The sequence below is a fragment of the Gouania willdenowi genome, unplaced genomic scaffold (genome assembly GCF_900634775.1).
Source record: "Gouania willdenowi unplaced genomic scaffold, fGouWil2.1 scaffold_81_arrow_ctg1, whole genome shotgun sequence".
NCBI classification, from domain to species: Eukaryota; Metazoa; Chordata; class Actinopteri; order Blenniiformes; family Gobiesocidae; genus Gouania; species Gouania willdenowi.
In genome coordinates this window covers 32,318-39,447 of record NW_021145247.1, presented here as the reverse complement: position 1 = coordinate 39,447, position 7,130 = coordinate 32,318, and the positions used below count along the sequence as shown (strand labels likewise).

At 35.1% G+C, this 7,130-nt stretch overlaps 1 long non-coding RNA gene across 2 annotated transcripts; it reads left to right on the top strand.

Annotated features, from left to right (window-relative positions):
• Nucleotides 1-2,484: 2,484 nt before the first annotated feature.
• LOC114460847 (uncharacterized) lies at nt 2,485-6,492 on the top strand. Of its 2 annotated transcripts, XR_003673767.1 has the most exons (4): nt 2,485-2,653; nt 2,782-2,795; nt 4,108-4,222; nt 6,007-6,492. It is a non-coding gene; the product is annotated as an uncharacterized LOC114460847 (long non-coding RNA). The 2 variants fall into 2 exon arrangements; XR_003673766.1 differs by lacking the exon at nt 2,485-2,653 and having other exon boundaries at nt 2,682-2,795.
• The last annotated feature ends 638 nt before the right edge of the window (nt 6,493-7,130 follow it).

The window sequence follows — 7,130 nt, the reverse complement described above, 5'->3', positions numbered from 1 at the left end:
ATACAGTTTAGCCCTACAAGGGAATTTTTCACTGAATTTGACCTGTTGAGGAATAATATATAATGGAAAAAAATAACAATAATCTGTTAGCACATAAGAAAACATCTTATTCAGAATTATCACTTGTTTGATTTATCTAATCATTTAGTCTACTGGCATTTTTAGAAATAAACCTATTTCCTCTTTGTTTTAGAAAAATAAGTCGACCAAACTTTTGTTATGTAAATTTGTTATGTATATTTGTTGTTATGTTGCTGCTGATTTTTTATCCTGCAATACGAGCCAATGCAACCACATTTTGTTATCTGTACTGTAGGGATGTAACGATTCACTCAACTCCCAATACGATTCGATTCACGATACTGGGTTCACGATACGATTCTCTCACGATTTATTTTACAAAATGGGACTGTAGACAATTTTTTTTTTTTGGGAAAAAAACTAGAAAATACTGTATTATTTTCCTTTTAAATTTCATTGTCAAAAGAATCCCTTGATAAACTATTCAAAACAATGTAATTTAACTAAAAATAAATCTTGAATGAAATAAATAAAGGAATAATACAAATGAAAATGAAGCCTATTAATCTAAATTCTGGTTCTAAAATAAACAATGCAAAACTGCATAATAGTTCTTTTTCTTTTAAAAGTGCAACTGAAAATGTATTTTGTGCCTTAACAATTGGACTTTAAAAAAAAAAAAACCGTGATTACACTGATTTACGTCATATTTGTTTGGACCAGCAGAGGGCGCTGGTAACACAGTGGTCGGTTGGCATGCAGATATCTTGCAGTGAAGAAGAGAAGCTATGCTAGCAGACAGAGCTAATAGAAAAACATGACTTTTACAGATATTCAAGTAATATTACAGATATTCTTTCGGTGCTAAAGGGGTAATAAATCATTTATTAACATATTTAAGAGTAGAAGGCGGCCAGAAAGAAAGTATTAGCAGACTCCGCCCGCCGCCTACACTTGTGGTTAAAAAAAGTACTGCGATTCAATTTTCAAAAAATCGATATCAACCGTGATACCTATGAATCGATTTTTAACTGCCTTACGATTAATCGTTACATCCCTACTGTACTGTAAAGTTTAAGTTTGAATGACAATAAAGAAAGTCTAAGTCTTGATTGAACATATTGCAGTAATACAACATATTGATCAGCCTGAAACTGTGAAATACAACTCACTACAACTTAAATAAGATGGATGAGGTTGAGAGGATGAACAGAACTCTGCAATGTTTGGCTGAATTTGAGAAAGTCTGAGTTTTTAATCGTTCTCCACGTAAAGTCAACAGTAGGAATAAAAAGATGAACTCACAATATTGAGGGAAAAGAAACATTTTGACTTTACAAAATAGTTGAATTATTTAGCTCAAAATAAGCATTAAAGTTTAAAATAAAACCTTTATTGTAAATACATAAAAACATTAACATGAAACTAAACAAGTGATATTAAAGATTGTTAAACAAAACTTAACATTTCTGATTTTTACTCTAGAGAAAAATAAAAACAGGAAATACTGTTTGTTGGCTAAACTCATTAATCTAGGTTTCAAACTGGGATTAAAAAGATGAAATGTAAGATTAACAAAATTCTATTTTGTTTGCAGATATAAAAGCATGCTGTTCTTGGGAGATAACATTAGCTTTTGCTGATATCAGAAAATGTCCATCACTTAATTTTCTAAATTAAAAGACAGAGATGGTGGTCAGAAATATGAAATACAATCATTTTTTATTTTTTTTACAAGTTGGTCAGTATGTGACTGTCCATGGACACCAGCACGAGGCACAAGACGGGTTCTACTTCCAGGTTCCATCGTGGGAGAGTCACCAGATGGGTTCTACTGCCATCTGTGTAAGTCATAGCTTTCAGATATTACATTAGAATAAGGGATCGTACGTCTTTCATCCACTTTGTTGAAGTGGTGAAACACTTACCCTGAGCTTGGTTCTGTTACTGTAAATGTATGCACTGACACAAGTACTATTACCTCATCATTTCATTAAGCATTTTATTTATGTTTTCTTTGATGTTTATGCATAATCAATGTAATCTGTTTATGAGACAGTTTGTTTTAAATGCATAAATACAAAGTTTTTGACATTCCACCTAGAATGTTTTATAGACTTTATATAACATACTGTCAGCTTTTCTTGCTCTCAGAGATTCCTAAAGATAGGAATAGTTTTCTTACTAGAAAATGTTTTATTGGATGCTCTGACACATTGGATGTATTGACACAAACACTTACCTCATTGAATTGTTTTATTTATCCAGGTTAGCCACACCATACACATTATTTTGAAATGGTGTTCTCTAATAATAATAATAATAAAAGAACCTAGTTTGATCTTTATACACATTTTTTGTACTTTTTTATTGCATGGGAGAGAACTTTTACTCTGAGTACATTTTAAATGATCAACTTTTTACTTTTACGTGATTAGTAACTTTACTTCGACTTAAGTAAAATGTCATCAAAGTAACAGTACTTCTACTTAAGTAGACTTTTTCTGTTCTCTTTCCACCCCTGGTTGCTATAGATACGATCAACAGACTGATGAAAATAACCGTGATGGGTACAGAGTCAGAGCGTGCAGCAGGAGTCTCCATAAGATGGATGTTCCCGTCAGATTTCCAAGTATCTTGATCATTTAAAAAAAAATTCACAAAAAACAGAAAAAAATTCACAAAAGCTCTTTTCACAAATTTTTCCTCCTGTTTCTTTTTTTTCTGTTTTCCATGAATCTCTCATCACTCGTCTGTCAGCCTGATTATTTACAGTAAGTACGTTACTCACTACTACACGGGTCACTATAAGTGAAACACTGAGGTATAAAGAGTGCTGATATATTTACTAAAGTAGAAGAAGTTAATGTTACTTGATTTAAATTGTACTCAAGTACAATGTTTATTTTTGGTAATAAATCTTGGTACGGGTCCCTTGCATACATAAACATCTCATGTAGAAACTTAAAAAGGAAGAGACCAAATCTACCACAATTACAACTTTATTTATTTTCCACAAAGGCATCTGTATAAAAGCTTTGTAAGAATGTACAATTATTAATAAAATAAAACAACATTAATTAATTCAAATCAAAATCAATAAATTCTCAGGTTTTATAGTATAGATACATTGATTCAATGCTGTTTTGGTGCCGTACATTACGTTTAATCTGATTGATCGGCTATGATGTGATGCATTACATTTAATCTGATTGATCGGCTACGATGTGATGCATTACGTTTAATCTGATTGATCGGCTACGATGTGATGCATTACGTTTAATCTGATTGATCAGCTATGATGTGATGCATTACATTTAATCTGATTGATCGGCTATGATGTGATGCATTACGTTTAATCTGATTGATCGGCTATGATGTGATGCATTACGTTTAATCTGATTGATCGGCTATGATGTGATGCATTACGTTTAATCTCATTGATCTGCTATGATGTGATGCATTACGCTTAATCTGATTGATTGGCTATGATGTGATGCATTACGTTTAATCTGATTGATCGGCTTTGATGTGATGCATTACATTTAATCTGATTGATCGGCTATGATGTGATGCATTACAATTAATCTGATTGATCGGCTATGATGTGATGCATTACGTTTAATCTGAATTAATGAGTCATCGTTTTAACTTTTTAAATTAATAATTTGTTTATGTCCCTTGTCTTTTATGCCTGTGTATTAATACTAGGCATGCAACAGTAATATTATCTACAGGGTTGGGCTCCATTATAGTTGTAATCACATAATTGATAAGTATGCATTATTGATAATTAATTACAATTATGACATAATCGTAAATGCTAAATTCTGTGGCCGTTGTGATCTTAATTGAATTGTAATTGAGCTCTAATAATTGACTTAGAACTGTAACATGGTTCCCCAGTTTTATGTCAATTACAATTACTATGTCTAATACATATGTAGTTCATTAAAATATATTGTGTGTGTGTGTGTGTGTGTGTGTGTGTGTGTGTGTGTGTGTGTGTGTGTGTGTGTGTGCGTGTGCGTGTGCGTGTGCGCGTGTGCGTGCGTGTGTGTGTACGGATTTGCACTACAATCTTAGTAAAGTCCCCACAGCAAGTAAGGAAACAGCTCCACCAAGATCCCCCCCAACAGACAAGCCCCCACCCCTCCCCTATGTAACACACTAGGGGCTCAGGAACTGACTACAAATAAAGGTAAACAGAAATAGGTCCGCCTGTTGAACCAAAGTGTGTGAATAATTGACAGACAAAATAATTTTGGGTAAGTATATATATTTAAGATATCTGGAGTCAGTATATATTTTATATATATTATTTAGTTGCTATTAATAATTAGATATAGACAATAAACAACAATAACAAAAATACAATCACAAAACAAAAAGGAAATCATTTCTTATTTCAGAATTCAACAGTCATAGTTAGTTTCCTTTAGTTTGTCTCAGTTCAGTTTGTTTGATTTCACAGAGTTGACATGTGAAGGGTTCCACAAAGTTCTTTCGCATCGAAAAAAAAAAAGAAAAGCAAACAAACAAAAAATCCCCAGGGTATAATCCAGATATAAGGTCCGTGTGTCCGAGGAAACAAAAAGATCAGATATTCCTACTGCGATGCAGTGGTGGTTGGGTGGTGGCTCGCCATCTAGTGGTTGAGAGTGGTAGGTGATCCAGAACTAACAAAAAAAACCTGACCTATAAAACAAGGCCAACAACATTTAGTCAAAAAGCTAATAAAATTAGTACCTTTTAAATAAGAAAATAAATTAATCTTAGCACCCTTAAATATAATTGGTCATTGTTAAATAAATAAACAGTTATAAATACTTGAAATAAATCACAGCAGAAAAATCCATATCAATCGTAATCAATTTGAAGCTTCATTATATACATTCACAGTTAAATATAAAGTGCACTTTTAAATCAAAATCATTAGCTGTAACGCTAAGTCATATCATAAACATACATGTCTTCAACATATTCTTTAAATAATTCATTGTTGTTCTACAACACATATCTAATTCATTCAAAAGGTCAAAGCCTTTTCAAAACCACGTCATAGTTAGGTCTGCAGTGTATCAGTTTCTGAATTAAAAATAAATATATTTATTGATATGTGCACAACCCCGTAGGATGTAGTTTTGCCCAAACATCCATCCATACATTTTCAGACCCACTTATTCCTGTTTGTCAGGGTCGCGGGGGTCTGCCGGTGCTAATCCCCGGCTCTCATTGGGCGCTGGGTGGGGGTACACCCTGGACAGGGCACCAGTCCATCGTAGGGTTTTACAATGCTGTAAAATCTATGGTTGTCAGACATTTTTTCCATTACAAAATTTACTTTTAAAATGTAAGTATATTTATTTGTTTCTACAGAAAATCTTTATCATTTCAACATTTCATTACCGTAAAAATAAAGTTTTGTCCAGTCTCACAATTAACTGTTATTTGATGTATTTAATACAGTAAAATGAAGTTTTGGGATTTATGCTCCTTTACTGTTGGAATTTGACAGTCTTTGACAGACTTTTTTTTACAGTGTGGCTACTAAAGCATAAAAATAGCAAAATTACAAAAAATGTACAGTATATATATATATATATATATTTATTTATTTTTCTTTTTTAGGTAAGACCCTAAAAAGTAGTTCAAATTTAATACTGTAAAACAGGGGTGAGGCTGCAGTAAAGCATAAAACCTTTTTTAATTATTGATTTTTATACCATACTTACACCTGTTCCAACTCAGCTAAGAGTGTTGAAGCAGGTGTTTGAGTGTCATTCCTTCATTTTTGTGCACCCCCCAATGCAAGTGCACAATATGACAGAAAAATATACACAACAATAACAAAACAACAAAAATACACAAAGCAAAGAAACACACACAAAAAACAGTTTTGTTCTTGAATGTATTGATGATCAGATGATGACGACATTGACTTTTAAAATGTGGTCCTCTGATCACATAAACATTTGTCTGCAGTCCTTGCTGTGATAAAACGTGTCTATCTCTGGCACTAAAAAGGTGGCACATGATCCAGACCAATCATCAATCAGCTCAGCCAATCAGAGAACATACAGTGTGATCCACTCTGCCTCCTGAGCCAAGACCATCAACAGTAACATTTCCTGCTTCCCAGAGCGCCCACAGGGAATTGTGTCCTTCTTGTGCAGGAAGTAGAGGATGCTGCTGAGGAAGACCAGCAGCATCAGACACAGAATGATCACCATGGTGATCGCCCACTGCCCTCAACTACAGAAAGACAGAGACACAACCCACACACACACACACACACACACAGGTCTTGTTGTGTCTTTAGATACACTAAAAGTACATTTTGCTGGATTTACACATTGGACAAACTTTTTCTCACATTATAGCTCCAAAACACAAACTTCAAACACATCACTAAATAATTACATTTTAATTTAACTAAATCATTTTCTTTTATTCAGATATATTTCACACAAAGACATTTTGCACATTATTTCTGTCTATCGCGTGTTTTGGCTCCGGGCCATTCTGTTTCCACCAACATAGCTCCAGCTCTCGGAGCCAAAAACCGGGGCTACGCTGGCCCCACATAGCTTCTGGTCTACAGGCCAGCTCTGAAGTGGGCGGGAGGAAGGGACCCTCCGAAGGCGGGGCTATAAATGTCTTGCAAGAAACAAAGGTCAGCCATTTTCTTTCGACTCGACTGGAGTTCATACCGCGTGATACCCAGAAAAGCCGAAATGGATAGTAAACATCTTAAGCAGCAATGGTCCGAGGCGGAAACACAGTGCTTTGTGGTGCTGTGGAGTAACGAGGAGGTACAGGAGAAGCTCAACTCTGCCACGCGGAACAAGCCGATCTTTGAGGGTCTGCAGCGGGAGATGGCGGCCGCCGGGTACACCCGGACAGTCGACCAACTTTTAAATAAGTTGAAGAAACTCAAAAAGGACTTCCGTGACCAGAAGCGAGAGCTTGGGCGCAGCGGCAGTGGAAGGGTGGTCAGCCCACATTTAGAAATGTTGAACGCTGTGCTTGGGGACCGCCCAGCCAACGTGTCGACCGGGGCACTGTGCTCGGCTGTGCTCGAGGAAACGGCAACAGAACCCGGTAAG